At 45.2% G+C, this 26,580-nt stretch overlaps 1 long non-coding RNA gene across 1 annotated transcript; it reads right to left on the bottom strand.

Moving 5' to 3' along the window:
* Positions 1-1,098: 1,098 nt before the first annotated feature.
* On the bottom strand, positions 1,099-25,902 carry LOC135510793 (uncharacterized). The gene is made up of 2 exons (XR_010451165.1): positions 25,848-25,902; positions 1,099-1,530 (listed from the first exon to the last, which is right to left on the bottom strand). It is a non-coding gene; the product is annotated as an uncharacterized LOC135510793 (long non-coding RNA).
* Positions 25,903-26,580: the final 678 nt, after the last annotated feature.

Genomic DNA, 26,580 nt, shown 5'->3' with positions numbered 1-26,580 from the left:
GACAGAGGGGAAGGGTAGCAGTGACATTGGAGACAGAGGGGAAGGGTAGCAGTGACATTGGAGACAGACGGGAAGGGTAGCAGTGACATTGGAGACAGAGGGGAAGGGTAGCAGTGACATTGGAGACAGACGGGAAGGGTAGCAGTGACATTGGAGACAGACGGGAAGGGTAGCAGTGACATTGGAAACATATGGGAAGGGTAGCAGTGACATTGGAAACATATGGGAAGGGTAGCAGTGACATTGGAAACATATGGGAAGGGTAGCAGTGACATTGGAGACAGACGGGAAGGGTAGCAGGAAGGGTAGCAGTGACATTGGAAACATATGGGAAGGGTAGCAGTGACATTGGAGACAGACGGGAAGGGTAGCAGTGACATTGGAGACAGAGGGGAAGGGTAGCAGTGACATTGGAAACAGAGGGGAAGGGTAGCAGTGACATTGGAGACAGCTGTATCTATATTTTAAAACTCTTCAACTGACTGACTGTCATGTTTATTGGGTTGTGATGTTGTACGCCTTAGTGAGCATACAGCAGATTGCATCAAAACCGAGGGGAACACAGCCAAGCACCATGTCAGGAGCTTCAGGCAGCCTATCCCCTAAACCTAGTCTGATGAAAAGTGTTGAGATGGTCTGGTCAGAGGGGCTGTCCTGTCCCGGCCCGGCCCGCGGGTGGGATAACGCTCTAGTAACTCCCCTTGTCCCCAGTGCATAATGAAAGAAAGGTGTCTTCACAAAACTAAAGGGTAAATGTCTTAGCTACTGCTTCCAATACCTTAGGGCATCCTGCCTGTCTACAGTTTATCATGCGTGTGCGCTTCTCAGTGTTAAAATGACAGGATATACGTTCATAGGGGGTCCCGCCGGGCATCTTTCAAACGATAGTGGAGGGAGAGGAGTTGGAGAGGATTGGTGACGAGACGTTGCCAAGAGGCGATGGACTTGTGCACTGTGTGTCGAGGCCTGCTGGGAGTATTCATACTGCCACACTAAAGGCAGTCTTGCTCTCTCTCTCGCTCGCTGTGCTTTTAAAAAAAAATTTTTTTTAGATAACTTCCGTCTGTGCCCATGAAATAAGGTTTTTCTACAGAAGAATATGGTCAGAATATGTTTAATCGTTTGGTGCAATTTTTTTTTTTTACAAAAAAAAAATCTGGTTCCGAGCGGCCATTTTGTCCAGTACTTTTATTCACTTTGGCTTCTTGTGAAAGAAAATACAACTTTTTTTAAAAAAATATTTTATTTTTAAAAATACGACAAGTGGAAAAATATGAAGTTTATATGTCGCCGTTATTGATGGATGGAAAAATGTAAATGTTTTTATGAGTATGATTTTTTGAGAAAACAGGAGATATCATGGAGAAGATATAGAGTGAAGCAAATGGATTGTGGTTTTGGGGATTTTTTGGGGTATTTTTATATCTTAAAAAAAATATTTTGCTAATAACCAAGAGAACAGTAATCATTGTAGAGTATATTCTTTGTCCTCTAACGGTTCTGCAGTCGGCTGAAATTAATACATTTCCCCTGAAATGAGAAAGAATGAGAAATGGCATTAGACTCCAAAATTGCAGTACAGTACATTCGTCACTATTGAAATAAGTTATTTATAAAAAATGAACACTCATAAATCATTGTAATATTTGTTACAACTAATATTACTCTAACTTAAATATTTTCCCACCAAAAAAAATAAAAATACATTTGAAGTAAATCTAGTTGTTGCAGCATAGGAACATGAAATATTGTATATGTTAATAAAGTACTATAAAATACTTCATAAGGTATTCATACCCCTTTGACTTAGTTAACATTTTGCTATGATTTGCCAGATTTCAAAATGGATTAACTCAATGTTTTTTCCTCTTCTAACCATCTACACACAATAACCCCATAATGACAAAGTAAGATTGTTTTTGTTGTTTTAGACATGTTTGCAAATAAAATACAGAAATATCAAATTTTCACAAGTATTCACACCCCTGAAGTCAATCCTTTTTTAGAAGCACCTTGTGTAACATTTGTCCATTTGTTCTTTTCTAAATTCTTCAAGTTCTGTCAAATGTATTGTTGATCATTGCTAGACAAACATTTTCAAATCTTGCGATAGACTTTCAAGTAGATTTAAATCAAAACTGTAACTCAGACACTCAGGAACATTCACTGTCTTCTTGGTCAGCAACTCCAGTGTAGATTTGGCCTTGTTGTTTTAGGTTATTGTCCTGCTGAAAGGTGAATTCATCTCCCAGTGTCTGGTGGAAAGCAAACTGAACCAGGTTTTCCCTCTTTTCACTCTGTCATTTAGGTTAGTATTGTTGTAGATCCATCCTCAGTTTTCTCCTATCTCAGCCATTTATTGATACACCATCCAAACTGTAATTAATAACTTCAACCTTGCTCAAAGGGATATTCAATGTCTGTTATTTATATTTTTACCCATCTACCAATAGGTGCCCTTCTTTGCAAGGCATTGAAAAACCTCCCTAGACATTGTGGTTGAATCTGTGTTTTAAAATCCCTGCTGGACTGAGGGACCTTACCAATTTTTTTTGTGTGGGGTACAGAGAGGAGAGTAGTCCAAAAATAAAATTCTGTTCAACACTATTATTGCAGACAGCATACTCTCTGAATACTCTCTGAATACTCTCTGAATGCTCTCTGAATACTCTCTGAATGCTCTCTGAATGCTCTCTGAATGCTCTCTGAATGCTCTCAGAATGCTCTCTGAATACTCTCTGAATGCTCTCTGAATGCTCTCTGAATACTCTCTGAATACTCTCTGAATACTCTCTGAATGCTCTCTGAATACTCTCTGAATGCTCTCTGAATGCTCTCTGAATGCTCTCTGAATGCTCTCAGAATGCTCTCTGAATACTCTCTGAATGCTCTCTGAATGCTCTCTGAATACTCTCTGAATGCTCTCTGAATACTCTCTGAATGCTCTCTGAATACTCTCTGAATGCTCTCTGAATGCTCTCTGAATGCTCTCTGAATGCTCTCTGAATGCTCTCTACATTTCCAAGTCTACATAAGTACAATTTTGTAGTTATTTCTGCAACAAATTACAACATAATATATATAAATTGAAATACTTTCTTTCATCAGAAACATAACTGTATTTTTTTTATTTTTGTATGTTTAATTAAAAACAAATGTATTAAATACAATTTCACCTATCAGAAAGATTACAAACACATTTTTTTTGCGTTGTACTTTATAAAAGTAATATTGTCAACCTATGTCTTAATATACATTTAAATACATAATATACCAGTTAAGAAAATATCATACATATTGTAACAGAGTGTATAGTGCATATTGTGAGGACTCACTCACAACTCACAACTCATTCACAAATCACTCACAACTGTTATTCCTTCACATGCCACCAACCTGCCCGCCACAACAACATTGTCTGAAGACCCCTGACGGTGGAGGTCATCACACTAAGGGATAGGTATAGGGAAGCATTGGGTAACACGGACCAGGGTTGTTTATTTTTTATTTGACCTTTATTTAACTAGGCAAGTCAGTTAAGAACAAATTCTTATTTCCAATGACGGCCTAGGAGGCTACGCTGCCACCTCTACACTCTAACCACTAGGCTACCCTGCCGCCTCTACACTCTAACCACTAGGCTACCTGCCCCCTCTAAACTCTAACCACTAGGCTACCCTGCCACCCCTACACTCTAACCACTAGGCTACCTGCCCCCTCTACACTCTAACCACTAGGCTACCCTGCCGCCCCAATTAAATTAAATTAAATTCTCATTAAAGTCACTCAATTCAGGAAGTGGTTTAAATTAAAAAATAAATCATTTGTTTTAATAACTTAAAAATTATACTCTACAGTATATAGAGAAGTTTTAGAAAATATATGCTAAATTATAGAATTAGAATTAACCTCAACACTTGTGTGGATTACAGATGGTCCAGAGGAACGGCTGTCATGGCTGGGAGGGAAACAGTACAGTGGTATGGCTTCAGCTCTCACTGGCACCAAGAGAGAGAGAGCTCTAACCCAGCTAATATACAGACACCAAGAGAGCTCTAACCCAGCTAATATACCTACACCAAGAGAGAGAGCTCTAACCCAGCTAATATACAGACACCAAGAGAGCTCTAACCCAGCTAATATACCTACACCAAGAGAGAGAGCTCTAACCCAGCTAATATACAGACACCAAGAGAGAGAGAGCTCTAACCCAGCTAATATACAGACACCAAGAGAGAGAGAGCTCTAACCCAGCTAATATATAGACACCAAGAGAGAGAGAGCTCTTACCCAGCTAATATACAGTCACCAAGAGAGAGAGCTCTAACCCAGCTAATATACAGACACCAAGAGAGAGAGAGCTCTAACCCAGCTAATATACAGACACCAAGAGAGAGAGCTCTAACCCAGCTAATATACAGACACCAAGAGAGAGAGCTCTAACCCAGCTAATATACAGACACCAAGAGAGAGAGCTCTAACCCAGCTAATATACAGACACCAAGAGAGAGAGAGCTCTAACCCAGCTAATATACAGACACCAAGAGAGAGAGCTCTAACCCAGCTAATATACAGACACCAAGAGAGAGAGCTCTAACCCAGCTAATATACAGACACCAAGAGAGAGAGAGAATATACAGACTCTAACCCAGCTAATATACAGACACCAAGAGAGAGAGCTCTAACACAGCTAATATACAGACACCAAGAGAGAGAGCTCTAACCCAGCTAATATACCGACACCAAGAGAGAGAGAGAGCTCTAACCCAGCTAATATACAGACACCAAGAGAGAGAGAGAGCTCTAACCAAGCTAATATACACATACCAAGAGAGAGAGAGAGCTCTAACCCAGCTAATATACAGACACCAAGAGAGAGAGCTCTAACCCAGCTAATATACAGACACCAAGAGAGAGAGCTCTAACCCAGCTAATATACAGACACCAAGTGGGAGCTCTAACCCAGCTAATATACAGACACCAAGAGAGAGAGCTCTAACCCAGCTAATATACAGACACCAAGAGAGAGAGAGAGCTCTACCCCAGCTAATATAAAGACACCAAGAGAGAGAGAGAGCTAATATACAGACTCTAACCCAGCTAATATACAGACACCAAGAGAGAGAGCTCTAACCCAGCTAATATACAGACACCAAGTGGGAGCTCTAACCCAGCTAATATACAGACACCAAGAGAGAGAGAGCTCTAACCCAGCTAATATACAGACACCAAGAGAGAGAGAGCTCTAGCTAATATACAGACACCAAGAGAGAGCTCTAACCCAGCTAATATACAGACACCAAGAGAGAGAGAGAGCTCTAACCCAGCTAATATACAGACACCAAGAGGGAGAACCCAGCTAATATACAGACACCAAGAGAGAGCTCTAACCCAGCTAATATACAGACACCAAGAGAGAGAGAGCTCTAACCCAGCTAATATACAGACACCAAGAGAGAGAGCTCTAACCCAGCTAATATACAGACACCAAGAGAGAGAGCTCTAACCCAGCTAATATACAGACACCAAGAGACACCAAGAGAGAGCTCTAACCCAGCTAATATACAGACACCAAGAGAGAGAGCTCTAACCCAGCTAATATACAGACACCAAGAATATACAGACACCAAGAGAGAGAGCTCTACCCCAGCTAATATACAGACACCAAGAGAGAGAGCTCTAACCCAGCTAATATACAGACACCAAGAGAGAGCTCTAACCCAGCTAATATACAGACACCAAGAGAGAGAGAGCTCTAACCCAGCTAATATACAGACACCAAGAGAGAGAGAGAGCTCTAACCCAGCTAATATACAGACACCAAGTGGGAGCTCTAACCCAGCTAATATACAGACACCAAGAGAGAGAGAGCTCTAACCCAGCTAATATACAGACACCAAGAGAGAGAGAGAGCTCTAACCCAGCTAATATACAGACACCAAGAGAGAGAATATACAGACACCAAGAGAGAGAGCTCTAACCCAGCTAATATACAGACACCAAGAGAGAGAGAGAGCTCTAACCCAGCTAATATACAGACACAAAGAGAGAGAGCTCTAACCCAGCTAATATACAGACACCAAGAGAGAGAGCTCTAACCCAGCTAATATACCGACACCAAGGGAGAGAGAGAGCTCTAACCCAGCTAATATACAGTCACCAAGAGAGAGAATATACAGACACCAAGCTCTAACCCAGCTAATATACAGACACCAAGAGAGAGAGAGAGAGCTCTAACCCAGCTAATATACAGACACCAAGAGAGAGACACCAAGAGAGAGAGAGCTCTAACCCAGCTAATATACAGACACCAAGAGAACCCAGCTAATATACAGACACCAAGAGAGCTAATATACAGACACCAAGAGAGAGCTCTAACCCAGCTAATATACAGACACCAAGAGAGAGAGCTCTAACCCAGCTAATATACCGACACCAAGAGAGAGAGCTCTAACCCAGCTAATATACAGACACCAAGAGAGAGAGCTCTAACCCAGAGCTCTAACCCAGCTAATATACAGACACCAAGGGAGAGAGAGCTCTACCCCAGCTAATATACAGACACCAAGAGAGAGAGCTAATATACAGACACCAAGAGAGAGAGCTCTAACCCAGCTAATATACAGACACCAAGAGAGAGAGAGCTCTACCCCAGCTAATATACAGACACCAAGAGAGAGAGCTCTAACCCAGCTAATATACAGACACCAAGAGAGAGAGAGCTCTAACCCAGCTAATATACAGACACCAAGAGAGAGAGCTCTAACCCAGCTAATATACAGACACCAAGCTAAGCTAATATACAGACACCAAGAGAGAGAGAGCTCTAACCCAGCTAATATACAGACACCAAGAGAGAGAGAGAGAGCTCTAACCCAGCTAATATACAGACACCAAGAGAGAGAGAGAGCTCTAACCCAGCTAATATACAGACACCAAGAGAGAGAGCTCTAACCCAGCTAATATACAGACACCAAGAGAGAGAGCTCTAACCCAGCTAATATACAGACACCAAGAGAGAGAGAGAGCTCTAACCCAGCTAAAATACAGACACCAAGAGAAAGAGCTCTAACCCAGCTAATATACAGACACCAAGAGAGAGAGCTCTAACCCAGCTAATATACAGACACCAAGAGAGAGAGAGAGCTCTACCCCAGCTAATATACAGACACCAAGAGAGAGAGCTCTAGCCCAGCTAATATACAGACACCAAGAGAGAGAGCTCTACCCCAGCTAATATACAGACACCAAGAGAGAGAGCTCTAGCCCAGCTAATATACAGACACCAAGAGAGAGCTAATATACAGAGAGAGAGCTCTAACCCAGCTAATATACAGACACCAAGAGGGAGCTCTAACCCAGCTAATATACAGACACCAAGAGAGAGAGCTCTAACCCAGCTAATATACAGACACCAAGAGAGAGAGAATATACAGACACCAAGCTCTAACCCAGCTAATATACAGACACCAAGAGAGAGCTCTAACCCAGCTAATATACAGACACCAAGAGAGAGAGCTCTAACCCAGCTAATATACAGACACCAAGAGAGAGAGAGCTCTAACCCAGCTAATATACAGACACCAAGAGAGAGAGAGCTCTAACCCAGCTAATATACAGACACCAAGAGAGAGAGAGAGCTCTAACCCAGCTAATATACAGACACCAAGAGAGAGAGCTCTAACCCAGCTAATATACAGACACCAAGAGAGAGAGCTCTAACCCAGCTAATATACAGACACCAAGAGAGAGAGCTCTAACCCAGCTAATATACAGACACCAAGAGAGAGAGCTCTAACCCAGCTAATATACAGACACCAAGAGAGAGAGAGAGAGCTCTACCCAGCTAATATACAGACACCAAGAGAGAGAGAGATCTACCCCAGCTAATATACAGACACCAAGAGAGAGAGAGCTCTAACCCAGCTAATATACAGACACCAAGAGAGAGCTCTAACCCAGCTAATATACAGACACCAGCTCTAATAATATACAGACACCAAGAGAGAGAGAGCTCTAACCCAGCTAATATACAGACACCAAGAGAGAGAGAGCTCTAACCCAGCTAATATACAGACACCAAGAGAGAGAGAGCTCTAACCCAGCTAATATACAGACACCAAGAGAGAGAGAGCTCTAACCCAGCTAATATACAGACACCAAGAGAGAGAGAGAGAGCTCTAACCCAGCTAATATACAGACACCAAGAGAGAGAGAGAGAGCTCTACCCCAGCTAATATACAGACACCAAGAGAGAGAGCTCTAACCCAGCTAATATACAGACACCAAGAGAGAGAGCTCTAACCCAGCTAATATACAGACACCAAGAGAGAGAGAGCTCTAACCCAGCTAATATACAGACACCAAGAGAAAGAGCTCTAACCCAGCTAATATACAGACACCAAGAGAGAGAGCTCTAACCCAGCTAATATACAGACACCAAGACTCTACCAGCTAATATACAGACACCAAGAGAGAGCTCTACCCAGCTAATATACAGACACCAAGAGAGAGAGCTCTAACCCAGCTAATATACAGACACCAAGAGAGAGCTCTAACCCAGCTCCTAACTAATATACCCAGCTAATATACAGACACCAAGAGAGAGCTCTAACCCAGCTAATATACAGACACCAAGAGAGAGAGAGCTCTAACCCAGCTAATATACAGACACCAAGAGGGAGCTCTAACCCAGCTAATATACAGACACCAAGAGAGAGAGCTCTAACCCAGCTAATATACAGACACCAAGAGAGAGCTCTAACCCAGCTAATATACAGACACCAAGAGAGAGAGCTCTAACCCAGCTAATATACAGACACCAAGAGAGAGAGAGCTCTAACCCAGCTAATATACAGACACCAAGAGAGAGAGCTCTAACCCAGCTAATATACAGACACCAAGAGAGAGAGCTCTAACCCAGCTAATATACAGACACCAAGAGAGAGAGAGAGCTCTAACCCAGCTAATATACAGACACCAAGAGAGAGAGAGAGCTCTAACCCAGCTAATATACAGACACCAAGAGAGAGAGAGCTCTAACCCAGCTAATATACAGACACCAAGAGAGAGAGCTCTAACCCAGCTAATATACAGACACCAAGAGAGAGAGCTCTACCCCAGCTAATATACAGACACCAAGTGGGAGCTCTAACCCAACTAATATACAGACACCAAGAGAGAGAGCTCTAACCCAGCTAATATACAGACACCAAGAGAGAGAGAGAGCTCTAACCCAGCTAATATACAGACACCAAGAGCTAATATACAGACACCAAGAGAGAGAGCTCTAACCCAGCTAATATACAGACACCAAGAGAGAGAGAGCTCTAACCCAGCTAATATACAGACACCAAGAGAGAGAGCTCTAACCCAGCTAATATACAGACACCAAGAGAGAGAGCTCTAACCCAGCTAATATACAGACACCAAGAGAGAGAGAGAGAGCTCTAACCCAGCTAATATACAGACACCAAGAGAGAGAGAGCTCTAACCCAGCTAATATACAGACACCAAGAGAGAGAGAGAGCTCTAACCCAGCTAATATACAGACACCAAGAGAGAGAGCTCTAACCCAGCTAATATACAGACACCAAGAGAGAGAGCTCTAACCCCGCTAATATACCGACACCAAGAGAGAGAGCTCTAACCCAGCTAATATACAGACACCAAGAGAGAGAGAGCTCTAACAGCTAATATACACACAAGAGAGAGAGAGCTCTACCCAGCTAATATACAGACACCAAGAGAGAGAGCTCTACCCCAGCTAATATACAGACACCAAGAGAGAGAGCTCTAACCCAGCTAATATACCGACACCAAGAGAGAGAGCTCTAACCCAGCTAATATACAGACACCAAGAGAGAGAGAGAGCTCTACCCAGCTAATATACAGACACCAAGGGAGAGAGAGCTGTACCCCAGCTAATATACAGACACCAAGAGAGAGAGAGCTCTAACCCAGCTAATATACAGACACCAAGAGAGAGAGCTCTAGCTCTAGACACCAAGAGAGAGCTCTAACCCAGCTAATATACAGACACCAAGAGAGAGCCCAGCTAATATACAGACACCAAGAGAGAGAGCTCTAACCCAGCTAATATACAGACACCAAGAGAGAGAGAGCTCTACCCCAGCTAATATACAGACACCAAGAGAGAGAGAGAGCTCTAACCCAGCTAATATACAGACACCAAGAGAGAGAGCTCTAACCCAGCTAATATACAGACACCAAGAGAGAGAGCTAATATACAGACACCAAGAGAGCTCTAACCCAGCTAATATACAGACACCAAGAGAGAGAGAGCTCTACCCAGCTAATATACAGACACCAAGAGAGAGAGCTCTAACCCAGCTAATATACAGACACCAAGAGAGAGAGAGAGCTCTAACCCAGCTAATATACAGACACCAAGAGAGAGAGAGCTCTAACCCAGCTAATATACAGACACCAAGAGAGAGAGCTCTAACCCAGCTAATATACAGACACCAAGAGAGAGAGCTCTAACCCAGCTAATATACAGACACCAAGAGAGAGAGAGAGCTCTAACCCAGCTAATATACAGACACCAAGAGAGAGCTCTAACCCAGCTAGCTAATATACAGACACCAAGAGAGAGAGCTCTAACCCAGCTAATATACAGACACCAAGAGAGAGAGAGCTCTAACCCAGCTAATATACAGACACCAAGAGAGAGCTCTAACCCAGCTAATATACAGACACCAAGAGAGAGAGCTCTAACCCAGCTAATATACAGACACCAAGAGAGAGAGAGAGCTAATATACAGACTCTAACCCAGCTAATATACAGACACCAAGAGAGAGAGCTCTAACCCAGCTAATATACAGACACCAAGAGAGAGAGAGCTCTAACCCAGCTAATATACAGACAGACACCTAAGATACAGACACCAAGAGAGCTCTAACCCAGCTAATATACAGACACCAAGAGAGAGAGCTCTAACCCAGCTAATATACAGACACCAAGAGAGAGAGAGAGCTCTAACCCAGCTAATATACAGACACCAAGAGAGAGAGAGAGAGCTCTAACCCAGCTAATATACAGACACCAAGAGAGAGAGAGCTCTAACCCAGCTAATATACAGACACCAAGAGAGAGAGCTCTAACCCAGCTAATATACAGACACCAAGAGAGAGAGAGCTCTAACCCAGCTAATATACAGACACCAAGAGAGAGAGAGCTCTAACCCAGCTAATATACAGACACCAAGAGAGAGAGCTCTAACCCAGCTAATATACAGACACCAAGAGAGAGAGCTCTATCCCAGCTAATATACAGACACCAAGAGAGAGAGAGAGCTCTACCCCAGCTAATATACAGACACCAAGAGAGAGAGCTCTAACCCAGCTAATATACAGACACCAAGAGATAGAGCTCTAACCCAGCTAATATACAGACACCAAGAGAGAGAGCTCTAACCCAGCTAATATACAGACACCAAGAGAGAGAGCTCTAACCCAGCTAATATACAGACACCAAGAGAGAGAGCTCTAACCCAGCTAATATACAGACACCAAGAGAGAGAGAGAGCTCCACCCCAGCTAATATACAGACACCAAGAGAGAGAGCTCTAGCCCAGCTAATATACAGACACCAAGAGAGAGAGCTCTACCCCAGCTAATATACAGACACCAAGTGGGAGCTCTAACCCAACTAATATACAGACACCAAGAGAGAGAGCTCTAACCCAGCTAATATACAGACACCAAGAGAGAGAGAGAGCTCTAACCCAGCTAATATACAGACACCAAGAGAGAGAGCTCTAACCCAGCTAATATACAGACACCAAGAGAGAGAGAGCTCTAACCCAGCTAATATACAGACACCAAGAGAGAGAGCTCTAACCCAGCTAATATACAGACACCAAGAGAGAGAGCTCTAACCCAGCTAATATACCGACACCAAGAGAGAGAGAGAGAGCTCTAACCCAGCTAATATACAGACACCAAGAGAGAGAGAGAGCTCTAACCCAGCTAATATACAGACACCAAGAGAGAGAGAGAGCTCTAACCCAGCTAATATACAGACACCAAGAGAGAGAGCTCTAACCCAGCTAATATACAGACACCAAGAGAGAGAGCTCTAACCCAGCTAATATACCGACACCAAGAGAGAGAGAGCTCTAACCCAGCTAATATACAGACACCAAGAGAGAGAGAGCTCTAACCCAGCTAATATACAGACACCAAGAGAGAGAGAGCTCTACCCCAGCTAATATACAGACACCAAGAGAGAGAGAGCTCTAACCCAGCTAATATACAGACACCAAGAGAGAGAGAGCTCTACCCCAGCTAATATACAGACACCAAGAGAGAGAGAGAGCTCTAACCCAGCTAATATACAGACACCAAGAGAGAGAGCTCTACCCCAGCTAATTTACAGAAACCAAGAGAGAGAGAGAGCTCTAACCCAGCTAATATACAGACACCAAGAGAGAGAGAGAGCTCTACCCCAGCTAATATACAGACACCAAGAGTTAGAGAGAGAGCTCTAACCCAGCTAATATACAGACACCAAGAGAGAGAGAGAGAGAGCTCTAACCCAGCTAATATACAGACACCAAGAGAGAGAGCTCTACCCCAGCTAATATACAGACACCAAGAGAGAGAGCTCTACCCCAGCTAATATACAGACACCAAGAGAGAGAGCTCTAACCCAGCTAATATACAGACACCAAGAGAGAGAGCTCTAACCCAGCTAATATACAGACACCAAGTGGGAGCTCTAACCCCCCCCAATCTGCCAAAGACTGAAACACAACACTGACACTGTGCCGAGCCCACCTTCTCTCTCTCCCTCTCCCTCTCCCCTCTCTCTCTCTCTCCCCCCTCCCTCCAAACACACAGAGAAAAAAGGCCAACCCTGACATTGGATGCACTAACCGGGCAGATGCCAATGCAATGACTGATTTGTTGCGAGCATCCAAAAACTGCACCCAAATACCACGAAAGGTCAGAGACCGTTGCTGTGTTCCTACACTGTTGAGTCCGACAGCCACTCCGTGGTCATTGTTGCCATGGTTCAACATTGCAAGTGGGTCGCCACAGCAGTTAGCTGATCCAAACTTGGATTGTGCTTGCTAAATTATGTTTGGAATAGAACTGGAGTTTAGACAAAAAAATAGAATCATCCTTGTTTTCTCTCTTTGACATCGAGTGTGCGTACCCGCTCGCATAGTGTATGTGTGCGGGCTTTGCTCTATCCCTGCATGGTAAAGTCCCTGTATGTCGACCCTCTGTGCCTAATCTCACACAGTCAACAAATAAGGCACATCAGATGCTGTTTTGGCCGTCGACACCAGAGCAGCTAAATTCACTAGATTTTCTGGGGTTTAAAACGAGAAGGGGACTTTGCAAAAGCTGCTTCTCATCAGGAGCAGAGAACTGGGACTATGGTCCTATTAGGGGACTGAGACTATGGTCCTATTAGGGGACTGAGACTATGGTCCTATTCTGGGACTGAGACTATGGTCCTATTCCGGGACTGAGACTATGGTCCTATTAGGGGACTGAGACTATGGTCCTATTAGGGGACTGAGACTATGGTCCTATTCTGGGACTGAGACTATGGTCCTATTCCGGGACTGAGACTATGGTCCTATTCCGGGACTGAGACTATGGTCCTATTCCGGGACTGAGACTATGGTCCTATTAGGGGACTGAGACTATGGTCCTATTAGGGGACTGAGACTATGGTCCTATTCCGGGACTGAGACTATGGTCCTATTCCGGGACTGAGACTATGGTCCTATTCCGGGACTGAGACTATGGTCCTATTAGGGGACTGAGACTATGGTCCTATTAGGGGACTGAGACTATGGTCCTATTCCGGGACTGAGACTATGGTCCTATTAGGGGACTGAGACTATGGTCCTATTAGGGGACTGAGACTATGGTCCTATTAGGGGACTGAGACTATGGTCCTATTCTGGGACTGAGACTATGGTCCTATTAGGGGACTGAGACTATGGTCCTATTCCGGGACTGAGACTATGGTCCTATTAGGGGACTGAGACTATGGTCCTATTCCGGGACTGAGACTATGGTCCTATTCCGGGACTGAGACTATGGTCCTATTCCGGGACTGAGACTATGGTCCTATTAGGGGACTGAGACTATGGTCCTATTAGGGGACTGAGACTATGGTCCTATTAGGGGACTGAGACTATGGTCCTATTCTGGGACTGAGACTATGGTCCTATTAGGGGACTGAGACTATGGTCCTATTCCGGGACTGAGACTATGGTCCTATTAGGGGACTGAGACTATGGTCCTATTCCGGGACTGAGACTATGGTCCTATTAGGGGACTGAGACTATGGTCCTATTCCGGGACTGAGACTATGGTCCTATTAGGGGACTGAGACTATGGTCCTATTAGGGGACTGAGACTATGGTCCTATTCTGGGACTGAGACTATGGTCCTATTCTGGGACTGAGACTATGGTCCTATTAAGGGACTGAGACTATGGTCCTATTAGGGGACTGAGACTATGGTCCTATTAGGGGACTGAGACTATGGTCCTATTAGGGGACTGAGACTATGGTCCTATTAGGGGACTGAGACTATGGTCCTATTAGGGGACTGAGACTATGGTCCTATTAGGGGACTGGGACTATGGTCCTATTCTGGGACTGAGACTATGGTCCTATTAGGGGACTGAGGCTATGGTCCTATTCTGGGACTGAGACTATGGTCCTATTCCGGGACTGAGACTATGGTCATATTAGGGGACTGAGACTACGGTCCTATTCTGGGACTGAGACTATGGTCCTATTCCGGGACTGAGACTATGGTCATATTAGGGGACTGAGACTATGGTCCCATTCCGGGACTGAGACTATGGTCCTATTCCGGGACTGAGACTATGGTCCTATTAGGGGACTGAGACTATGGTCCTATTAGGGGACTGAGACTATGGTCCTATTAGGGGACTGAGACTATGGTCCTATTAGGGGACTGAGACTATAGTCCTATTCCGGGACTGAGACTATGGTCCTATTAGGGGACTGAGACTATGGTCCTATTCCGGGACTGAGACTATGGTCCTATTCCGGGACTGAGACTATGGTCCTATTCTGGGACTGAGACTATGGTCTTATTAGGGGACTGAGACTATGGTCCTATTAGGGGACTGAGACTATGGTCCTATTCTGGGACTGAGACTATGTTCCTATTCCGGGACTGAGACTATGGTCCTATTCCGGGACTGAGACTATGGTCCTATTAGGGGACTGAGACTATGGTCCTATTCTGGGACTGAGACTATGGTCCTATTAGGGGACTGAGACTATGGTCCTATTAGGGGACTGAGACTATGGTCCTATTCTGGGACTGAGACTATGGTCCTATTAGGGGACTGAGACTATGGTCCTATTAGGGGACTGAGACTATGGACCCATTCCGGGACTGAGACTATGATCCTATTAGGGGACTGAGACTATGGTCCTATTCCGGGACTGAGACCATGGTCCTATTCTGGGACTGAGACTATGGTCTTATTCCGGGACTGAGACTATGGTCTTATTAGGGGACTGAGACTATGGTCCTATTAGGGGACTGAGACTATGGTCCTATTAGGGGACTGAGACTATGGTCTTATTCCGGGACTGAGACTATGGTCTTATTCTGGGACTGAGACTATGGTCCTATTAGGGGACTGAGACTATGGTCCTATTCTGGGACTGAGACTATGGTCCTATTCCGGGACTGAGACTATGGTCCTATTAGGGGACTGAGACTATGGTCCTATTCTGGGACTGAGACTATGGTCCTATTCCGGGACTGAGACTATGGTCCTATTAGGGGACTGAGACTATGGTCCTATTCTGGGACTGAGACTATGGTCCTATTCTGGGACTGAGACTATGGTCCTATTCTGGGACTGAGACTATGGTCCTATTCCGGGACTGAGACTATGGTCCTATTCCGGGACTGAGACTATGGTCCTATTCCGGGACTGAGACTATGGTCCTATTCCGGGACTGAGACTATGGTCCTATTCCGGGACTGAGACTATGGTCCTATTCTGGGACTGAGACTATGGTCCTATTAGGGGACTGAGACTATGGTCCTATTCTGGGACTGAGACTATGGTCCTATTCTGGGACTGAGACTATGGTCCTATTAGGGGACTGAGACTATGGTCCTATTCCGGGACTGAGACTATGGTCCTATTCTGGGACTGAGACTATGGTCCTATTAGGGGACTGAGACTATGGTCCTATTAGGGGACTGAGACTATGGTCCTATTCTGGGACTGAGACTATGGTCCTATTAGGGGACTGAGACTATGGTCCTATTAGGGGACTGAGACTATGGTCCTATTAGGGGACTGAGACTATGGTCCTATTCCGGGACTGAGACTATGGTCCTATTAGGGGACTGAGACTATGGTCCTATTAGGGGACTGAGACTATGGTCCTATTAGGGGACTGAGACTATGGTCCTATTAGGGGACTGAGACTATGGTCCTATTAGGGGACTGAGACTATGGTCCCATTAGGGGACTGAGACTATGGTCCTATTCCGGGACTGAGACTATGGTCCTATTCCGGGACTGAGACTATGGTCCTATTCCGGGACTGAGACTATGGTCCTATTCTGGGACTGAGACTATGGTCCTATTAGGGGACTGAGACTATGGTCCTATTCTGGGACTGAGACTATGGTCCTATTCTGGGACTGAGACTATGGTCCTATTAGGGGACTGAGACTATGGTCCTATTCCGGGACTGAGACTATGGTCCTATTCTGGGACTGAGACTATGGTCCTATTAGGGGACTGAGACTATGGTCCTATTAGGGGACTGAGACTATGGTCCTATTCTGGGACTGAGACTATGGTCCTATTAGGGGACTGAGACTATGGTCCTATTAGGGGACTGAGACTATGGTCCTATTAGGGGACTGAGACTATGGTCCTATTCCGGGACTGAGACTATGGTCCCATTAGGGGACTGAGACTATGGTCTTATTCTGGGACTGAGACTATGGTCCTATTCCGGGACTGAGACTATGGTCCTATTAGGGGACTGAGACTATGGTCCTATTCCGGGACTGAGACTATGGTCCTATTCTGGGACTGAGACTATGGTCCTATTAGGGGACTGAGACTATGGTCCTATTCTGGGACTGAGACTATGGTCCTATTAGGGGACTGAGACTATGGTCCTATTCCGGGACTGAGACTATGGTCCCATCAGGGGACTGAGACTATGGTCCTATTCCGGGACTGAGACTATGGTCCTATTAGGGGACTGAGACTATGGTCCTATTAGGGGACTGAGACTATGGTCCTATTAGGGGACTGAGACTATGGTCCTATTAGGGGACTGAGACTATGGTCCTATTAGCGGACTGAGACTATGGTCCTATTAGGGGACTGAGACTATGGTCCTATTCCGGGACTGAGACTATGGTCCTATTAGGGGACTGAGTTGTTCTGCTTTTCTGATGTATCAAATACTTACTATGTCATGCAATAAAATGCAAATTAATTACTTAAAAATCATACAATGTGATTTTCTGGATTTTTGTTTTAGATTCCGTCTTTCACAGTTGAAGTGTACCTATGATAAACATTACAGATCTCTACATGCTTTGTAAGCAGGATAACCTGCAAAATCGGCAGTGTATCAAATACCTGTTCTCCCCACTGTATGTGTGCCTCAGTAAGATCATCTTTCAGAACTAACAATCAACAAAGACTGAAATTCCCAAAATTTTTATAGTATGGAGACCCCCCCCCCCCCATTGATTTAGTTATAATGTTTGAGTCACTCTGACAGCATAAGAAGAATGCATAGACCAATGCCCCTCCCCCTCGTTGCTAATGGTCAAACAGGTGCAGCACAATACGGTCCGACCCATTCCAGCTCTCCTGATCCTTTTCCTGGGCCAGTGAGCTCTTGGCAGTGTGAGTTGCACAGAGGCACATAAAAACACACACACACATATGCAGAGGGGGAGATGGTGATGTGTGGTACCACCCGTCAGACTACAGAGAGGGAGAACAATAGAATAGAAAAGTCTACATGTCAGCATGGGATGTCAGAGGAATTCCATCAGATGGATGGATGGATGGATGGAGGGATGACTGACTAGAAGGATAGAAGGATGGATTGGTAGATGACAGAGGTGGGGAGATTGAGAAGTGATGTGACAAGGGGTGGAGGGTGTTTTTTCTCTCCTTGTAGTCAGAGAGAGAGAGAGAGAGAGAGAGACAGAGAGGGAGAGAGAGAGAGAGACAGAGAGGGAGAGAGAGAGACAGAGAGAGAGACAGAGAGAGACAGAGAGAGAGAGAGAGAGAGAGAGAGAGAGAGAGAGAGAGAGAGAGAGAGAGAGAGAGAGAGAGAGAGAGAGAGAGAGAGACAGAGAGGAGAAAAACAGAGAGAGACAGAGAGAGAGAGAGAGAGAGAGAGAGAGAGAGAGAGAGACAGAGAGAGAAAAACAGAGAGAGACAGAGAGAGAGAGAGAGAGAGAGAGAGAGAGAGAGAGATCCAAGCTACTGTCTCATGATTAATAGGTGCCATTAAAACCCCTCCATTAGGGTTTGTACTGAGATACATTTGGAGAATTTGAGAAGTAGAGTTCTCTAAATGATGTCAAGCAAATCTTCAGATATGTTCAAGAGATTCAAAGGGTTAATAGAATATAATTACTATTATTATTATTATTATTATCCAACTGCAACTCACACCAAAATACTGGTGTGGTCGTGTACAAATAAATATAATATATTGTACAATAGAAAATGAATATTCATAGCTACAGGTTTGAGATACTTTAGAAAATATATAAAAATATATACAGATGTATTATTATATTATTTATATAATTATTATATTTATTATATATTTCATATTTAGTTACGTTACAGCTTTATTCTAAAATAGATTAAATACAATACATTCCTGTGCAATCTACATCCCATAATGATAAAGCTAAAACAGGGCTTTTTGACATTTACATAAGTATTCAGACCCTTTGCTACGAGACTCGAAATTGAGCTCAGGTGCATCCTGTTTCCATTAATTGATCAGCCTTGAGATGTTACCGACTTGATTGGAGTCCACTTGTAGTATATTCAATTGATTGGACATGATGTGGAAAGACACACACCTGTCTATATAAAGGTCCAACAGTTCACAGGGGCATGTCAGAGCAAAAACCAAGCCACGAGGACAAAGGAATTGGCCCTCTACTGTGGCCGCCATCATTATTAAATGGAAGAAGTTTGGTCAGGGAGGATGACGAAGATATGCGGTGGTCACTCTGACAAAGATCTAGAGTTCCTCTGTAGGGAGAACCTTCCAGAAGGACAACAATCTCTACAGCATTCCACCAATCAGGCCATTATGGTAGAGTGGCCAGATGGAAGCCACTCCTCAGTAGAAGGCACATGACAGCCTGCTTGGAGACGTCCTTGATTGAAAACCTGCTCCGGAGCACTCAGGATCTCAGACTGGCAGAAGGATCACCTTCCAACAGGACAACGACCCTAAACACACAGCCAGGACAATGACCCTAAACACACAGCCAAGACAACGACCCTAAGCACACAGCCAGGACAACGACCCTAAGCACACAGCCAGGACAACGACCCTAAACACACAGCCAGGACAATGACCCTAAACACACAGCCAGACAACGACCCTAAACACACAGCCAGGACAGGACGACCCTAAACACACAGCCAGGACAACGACCCTAAACACACAGCCAGGACAACGACCCTAAGCACACAGCCAGGACAACGACCCTAAACACACAGCCAGGACAACGACCCTAAGCACACAGCCAGGACAACGACCCTAAACACACAGCCAGGACAACGACCCTAAACACACAGCCAGGACAACGACCCTAAGCACACAGCCAGGACAACGACCCTAAACACACAGCCAGGACAACGATCCTAAACACATAGCCAGGACAACGACCCTAAACACATAGCCAGGACAACGACCCTAAACACACAGCCAGGACAACGACCCTAAACACATAGCCAGGACAACGACCCTAAACACACAGCCAGGACAACGACCCTAAACACACAGCCAGGACAACGACCCTAAGCACACAGCCAGGACAACGACCCTAAACACACAGCCAGGACAACGACCCTAAACACACAGCCAGGACAACGACCCTAAGCACACAGCCAGGACAACGACCCTAAACACACAGCCAGGACAACGACCCTAAACACACAGCCAGGACATCGACCCTAAGCACACAGCCAGGACAACGACCCTAAGCACACAGCCAGGACAACGACCCTAAGCACACAGCCAGGACAACGACCCTAAACACACAGCCAGGACAACGACCCTAAACACACAGCCAGGACAATGACCCTAAGCACACAGCCAGGACAATGACCCTAAGCACACAGCCAGGACAACGACCCTAAACACACAGCCAGGACAACGACCCTAAACACACAGCCAGGACAATGACCCTAAGCACACAGCCAGGACAACGACCCTAAGCACACAGCCAGGACAATGACCCTAAACACAGCCAGGACAACGACCCTAAACACAGCCAGGACAACGACCCTAAACACACAGCCAGGACAACGACCCTAAGCACACAGCCAGGACAACGACCCTAAGCACACAGCCAGGACAACGACCCTAAACACACAGCCAGGACAACGACCCTAAGCACACAGCCAGGACAACGACCCTAAGCACACAGCCAGGACAATGACCCTAAGCACACAGCCAGGACAATGACCCTAAACACAGCCAGGACAACGACCCTAAGCACACAGCCAGGACAACGACCCTAAACACAGCCAGGACAATGACCCTAAGCACACAGCCAGGACAACGACCCTAAACACACAGCCAGGACAACGACCCTAAGCACACAGCCAGGACAACGACCCTAAACACACAGCCAGGACAACGACCCTAAGCACACAGCCAGGACAACGACCCTAAGCACACAGCCAGGACAACGACCCTAAACACACAGCCAGGACAACGACCCTAAGCACACAGCCAGGACAACGACCCTAAACACACAGCCAGGACAACGACCCTAAGCACACAGCCAGGACAACGACCCTAAACACACAGCCAGGACAACGACCCTAAGCACACAGCCAGGACAACGACCCTAAGCACACAGCCAGGACAACGACCCTAAACACACAGCCAGGACAACGACCCTAAGCACACAGCCAGGACAATGACCCTAAACACAGCCAGGACAACGACCCTAAACACACAGCCAGGACAACGACCCTAAACACACAGCCAGGACAACGACCCTAAGCACACAGCCAGGACAACGACCCTAAGCACACAGCCAGGACAACGACCCTAAACACACAGCCAGGACAACGACCCTAAGCACACAGCCAGGACAACGACCCTAAACACACAGCCAGGACAACGACCCTAAGCACACAGCCAGGACAACGACCCTAAACACACAGCCAGGACAACGACCCTAAGCACACAGCCAGGACAACGACCCTAAGCACACAGCCAGGACAACGACCCTAAACACACAGCCAGGACAACGACCCTAAGCACACAGCCAGGACAATGACCCTAAACACAGCCAGGACAACGACCCTAAACACACAGCCAGGACAACGACCCTAAACACACAGCCAGGACAACGACCCTAAGCACACAGCCAGGACAACGACCCTAAGCACACAGCCAGGACAACGACCCTAAGCACACAGCCAGGACACCGACCCTAAACACACAGCCAGGACAACGACCCTAAGCACACAGCCAGGACAACGACCCTAAGCACACAGCCAGGACAACGACCCTAAGCACACAGCCAGGACACCGACCCTAAACACACAGCCAGGACATCGACCCTAAGCACACAGCCAGGACAACGACCCTAAACACACAGCCAGGACAATGACCCTAAACACACAGCCAGGACTAACGACCCTAAGGACACAGCCAGGACAACGACCCTAAGCACACAGCCAGGACAACGACCCTAAGGACACAGCCAGGACAACGACCCTAAACACAGCCAGGACAATGACCCTAAACACACAACCAGGACAATGACCCTAAACACACAGCCAGGACAATGACCCTAAGCACACAGCCAGGACAACGACCCTAAACACACAGCCAGGACAATGACCCTAAACACAGCCAGGACAACGACCCTAAACACACAGCCAGGACAATGCAGGACTGTCTTTGGGGGAAAAGTCTCTGAATGTCCTTGAGTGGCCCAGCCAGAGCCCGGAGTTGAACCTGATCGAACATCTCTGGAGAGACCAGAAAATAGCTATGCAGCGACGCTCCCCATCCAACCTGACAGAGCTTGAGAGGATCTGCAGAGAAGAATGGGAGAAACTCCCCACATTTCAGGTGTGGTATCTCCGATAAGGGGGAGGGCGGTGAGGCCTAAGAGGGTTTTTATAAATATACATCCATCTTGCAAAGGGTATACAGAGATGACCAGTTTACAGAGGAGTATAGAGTGCAGTGATGTGTCCTATAAGGAGCATTTTTTGGTCAGATGGTTTAGATCATTTTCTTGTTCAAGGTTGTAGCCCCTATCATCACCAAGCCTGTCTCTGACCTTTTTAACCTGTCTCTCCTTTCTTCTTTAAGGTTGTAGCCCCTATCATCACCGAGCCTGTCTCTGACCTTTTTAACCTGTCTCTCCTTTCTTCTTTAAGGTTGCAGCCCCTATCATCACCAAGCCTGTCTCTGACCTTTTTAACCTGTCTCTCCTTTCTTCTTTAAGGTTGCAGCCTCTATCATCACCGAGCCTGTCTCTGACCTTTTTAACCTGTCTCTCCTTTCTTCTTCAAGGTTGCAGCCCCTATCATCACCAGGCCTGTCTCTGACCTTTTTAACCTGTCTCTCCTTTCTGGGGAGGTTCCCATTGATTGGAAGTCTAGTCCTTTATTTAAAGGGGAGATCAACCTGATCCTAACTGTTATAGGCCTATTTCTATTTTGCCCTGTCTCTGGGGAAGTTCCCAGTGCTTGGAAGGCAGCCACCGTGTGTCCTTAAGCTGATCCTAACTGTTATAAGTTCATTTATTCCCAAGTTGTTCTAAAACAAGCGCTGTGTTCAGTATTCCCAAGTTTGGCAACAGATCTCCTCCAATAATTGCCAAAATATCACCCTGTGTGTACGCCTGATTTCTTATCTGACCATAGCTTTGGCCTGGCAATGTAAATACCATCTTGGTGGCGGTTTGAAGGTTTGTGTCTCTGACCCACCATATTGCAGAGGTCTGCAGCCCACAGGCAGACTTCAGAGAACAAGAAGTCAACAAGAGTTTTGGCTCGTCCCTTGTCAAGGCTCCAGGAGTGTGTGTGTGTGTGTGTGATTTTGCATCTCATCATCTCTCTGAACAGCTTGATTCCCCCAACAACACTACAAGTCCCCAAGGATCTGTCTTACACTCTTCAGTTTCTACACGAGGGACTGAGACCAAGAAAACGGGCAGTACGGAATCCATATTAGGAAGTCCCTAGCATGGACACAACTGAGGGAGTTTCTGGCAACTGAGAGAGCTCCGAATATGGATGCCGTAAGTTGTAGAACCCAGAGTTTGGTTCATATGGCCAACTATGCCATTTTGTGATGCTCATCTTTTACATAAGTTAACAAGATATTTCCATATAAGTTATATGAAACATTTTGGTAAACAATGAAATACATGGGAAAAACAAAACTATTTTATATTTGTTTGGAAGGACTTGAGAGACCTAAAAGTCACAATATGTCCTTTAGCTTTGAACCGCCACATATATAAATCAGGCTCCCGAGTGGCGCAGAAGTTTAAGGCGCTGCATCTCAGTGCTAGAGGCGTCACTACAGACCCTGGTTCGATTCCAACCTTTATCCCAACCGGCTGTGATTAGGAGTCCCATAAGGGTGGTGCACAATTGGCCCAGCGTTGCCGGGGGTAGGCTGTCATTGTCATTAAGAATTTGTTCTTAACTGACTTGCTTAGTTAAATAAAGTTAAAATTTAATTATTTGCTGCAATTAAATATAATAATTACAGTTCAATATAATAATTACAGTAAATATAATAATTACAGTAAATATAATAATTACAGTAAATATAATAATTACAGTTAAATATCTTATTTTCATGCATAAGGTCAAAATGGCATTTATTGTAAAAACATTTTTTTTTTTTTCAAAAGTGACTTATAGCACTTTAAATACCTCCAAATTGGACACATTCTGTCTCTATCTACTGGTGGAGTCTCACCAATTAGACATGTGTTCCTGCTTCATCCTCTCGCTACATATTGAACAAATTAAGAAGTTGAAAATAGACGGAGACGAGGGAGAAGTGCAGCTGCAAAAGGGGGACAGCAGGAGTGCCAGAGTGTGAGCAATCCTCCCATACTCAAGGCCTCCCCTTGTCAGTCCACACGGCCCCACGTCAGTGCACAGACACACACTGCCCACATAGGCACTGCCATCTGTCCTGTAGGGAAATCAAAGCCACCAGGGCTACAGCCAACACAACACGATGCCAGGCCATTTCCTCTCGTTGTTACAGGCTTTTTTTGATATCGATATCGTTGGTTCTGTTTAGGTGTGGACATCCTTGTTGGTCAGGGTGTGTTGCACCTGTCGCCTCATTAGTTAGTCGTTAGTTTCACCTGTGCCGGCACAGCTGATATTTAACAGCTGCAGAGCCAATGTCCCAGTTTACATGATAGATGTCAGAAGAGCTAGACTACTTTCAGTACGTGAACACAAAGCCATTTATTTTTGTGTCTCTCTGTTTGGATTGCACCACATTAATTTTCACTTCCTAACCGAAGTTGGTTTGGGTTTTATTTGTATTTCTTTTTTTTGGGGGGGGGTCTAGTGTGTGTCCTTGGTGTTATCAGGCAAACATAGTGGGTGTCCTTGGTGTTATCAGGCAAGTCCAGTGGGTGTCCTTGGTGTTATCAGGCAAACATAGTGGGTATCCTTGGTGTTATCAGGTAAACATAGTGGGTATCCTTGGTGTTATCAGGTAAACATAGTGGGTATCCTTGGTGTTATCAGGCAAACATAGTGGGTATCCTTGGTGTTATCAGGCAAACATAGTGGGTATCCTTGGTGTTAACAGGCAAACATAGTGTGTGTCCTTGGTGTTATCAGGCAAGTCCAGAGGGTGCCCTTGGCGGGGATCTTTCCAGCGGGAGTTGCTTGGCCCTCAGTAGACACCCGTGGATAACGTTCAGAGCCCATTTTAAAACCCCACCTCTAACCAGTGACTCATTTGTCAGTTCCTTTCTTTCGGGAAACGTTAGGAAACGTAACAAAATGTGTCCCAGTTTTTTTGCAGTTTCTCAAATCACTCTGAAGCAGTGGAAAGTTGCAAAAAATACAAAAAGTAAATTAGTTTAGGAAAAGGAAAAGACTCCCAAAGAGGGAGAACGATGAAAAGAGTCCTACGGGTGGTAGAGTTCACACCATAGAGGGAGAACGATGAAAAGAGTCCTTCGGGTGGTAGAGTTCACCCCATAGAGGGCATTAAATCCCAACACTGAAACAGTGCATTCCAAATGGAACCATATTCTCTATACTCTATACTGTAGAGACCTGTGTCTTTCAATCTACAGCCAGCAGTAAAAACATTGACACTGGCAGGCAGCGTCATGCTGTTTACAGATTGTTCATCATCGGCTCCCATTCTAGTTCATGACATGGGATCGTACTACAAGAGAGGAGACAGGAAAATAAACGTTCTCCAACTGATCTCCCTCATCCAATATATCACTGTCGCAACACTGCTAACAGCCAGCGCTGACATAGATATCTGTTACAGGTAAAGGAGACAGGTACGAACCACAGACTTTAGCAGCTTTACGGTTGACGTCAGCCTCCTGTCCTCTGTAAAAATGGGAGCCTGAGTATAACATCAAATCAAATTCAAGTTAATTTGTCACATACACAGGATACACACAGATTAGATGGCCTTTGACCCTGTGCGTTTAGGCCCAATCATGTGACATAGCAAATATTTGACCCTGTGTTTTTAGGCCTTATCCATAAAGGAGAATTTACACCAAAACAATAAAAGCTATTGTCTGAGGATGGTGCGGAACCATCTGACATTTACATAAATTAGCAGAGGCTCTTATCCAGAGCGACTTACAGGAACAATTGGGGTAAAGGTTCTTTCTCAAGGGCACGATTGACAGATTTCCCCTAGTCAGCCTCGGGATTTTGAAACAGCAACTATTTAAGATTAACTGGCTCAACTGCTTAACCACTAGGCTGCCACCCAGCCCATGAAAAGAAAAGAGGACAGTTTGATCGAATATGGGTTTAAATGAAGGTTTAAACTCAGGCCTGGCACATGATTGGGCCCTATGAACGTCAATGGCCCCGTCATCTTGAGATGTCATCCATTATTTCCCAGGGTTATGAGGTCAGTCCAATTTGTAAGTCGCTCTGGATAAGAGCGTCTGCCAAATGACTTAAATGTAAATGTAAATCAGACAGTCATTGATACGAGACATTTTCCCGCCAAACGTTCATTCCATCCCAACATGCAACAGCAGCGCCGCCTGTTTGCT

This window comes from Oncorhynchus masou, chromosome 1 (genome assembly GCF_036934945.1).
Source record: "Oncorhynchus masou masou isolate Uvic2021 chromosome 1, UVic_Omas_1.1, whole genome shotgun sequence".
Lineage (NCBI taxonomy): Eukaryota > Metazoa > Chordata > Actinopteri > Salmoniformes > Salmonidae > Oncorhynchus > Oncorhynchus masou.
The sequence above is the reverse complement of the archived record's forward strand: the minus strand, read 5'-3'. Positions and strand labels throughout refer to the sequence as shown.